A 1,115-nucleotide genomic window follows, 5' to 3' on the forward strand; every position below is an offset into this window, starting at 1 on the left:
TTCCCGGGTTCTCCCCCATCCAGCCTCGGCACATGATCCTGGCACGTGGAACCACCAGTCCTACAGCTCCGTGGACCAGCCTAGACTCACCTGCCCCGGCGCTTTGGCCCACTGACCTCCTCCTCCTCCCCAGGAGGAAAGCAAGGAAACCACTGGCAGCCTTCTTGCCTGAAGGTTCCTTCCCAGGGGCCCGCTGACTCCTGGTGTCTTCCCAGGACTCTCTATTTTCCGAGATCCGCCTTTGGGTGCTCTCACAGTAGAACGGTTACATTTCTCTGGTTTTGCGGGGGTGGCGGGGTGGGGCTAGCGGTGGGATTAGCAAAGCTTCCCAGCCCCCAAATCTGAGACTGAACTGTCACCTCCTAGCTCTTTGGTTCAATCTGAAAGTATCTTTAAAAATCATCTTGTAGGGGTGCCTGGGTGGCTCAGTCGGTTAAGCGTCCTACTTGGGGGTCAGGTCATGATCTCACAGTTCATGATCTCACAGTTCCTGGGTTCAAGCCCCGCTTCGGGCTCTGTGCTGACAGCTCGGAGCCTGGAGCCTGCTTCGGATCGTGTGGCTCCTCCTCTCTCTGCCCCTCCCGTGTTCATGCTCTCTGAATAATAAGTAAACGTTAAAAAAATAATAAAATAAAATCATCTTGTGTCCACATTTTAGGTGAGAAAACTGAGGCCCAGTGAGTACAAAGTGACGTCTTTGTGACGTCAGAACAGGCACCAGGGCCAGCTGAGTGTTTCACATTTTCTAACACATGACAAACTTTCGTAGAAAGCAGAACTTAATACGATGCGAAAACGCCTCACCATTCCAATGATATCAGTGGTAAATTAAACCTCAGGCCTTGGACTGGAGAGTGGGGGGTGGTGCCCGGAATGCTGACACTTCTAGAAAGTGAAAGTCAGCTCTTCAGTCCCTGGAATTTAAACACTGGGGGCAGGGGGTGGGGGTCTGATGCCTTCTGACAATCTGTGCTTTGTTGGAATGTCTGGTGAAGAAGCCCTCCTCCGCAGACCGGTCTTCATCTGACCTGAGGGTCCCTTGGATTGGGGCACCTCAAGTGTGTCTTCCAATCCACTTAGTACGGGGGTAAATGTGCTGATTCCTTCCAAAGTTT

Source organism: Prionailurus bengalensis, chromosome A2 (genome assembly GCF_016509475.1).
Source record: "Prionailurus bengalensis isolate Pbe53 chromosome A2, Fcat_Pben_1.1_paternal_pri, whole genome shotgun sequence".
Lineage (NCBI taxonomy): Eukaryota > Metazoa > Chordata > Mammalia > Carnivora > Felidae > Prionailurus > Prionailurus bengalensis.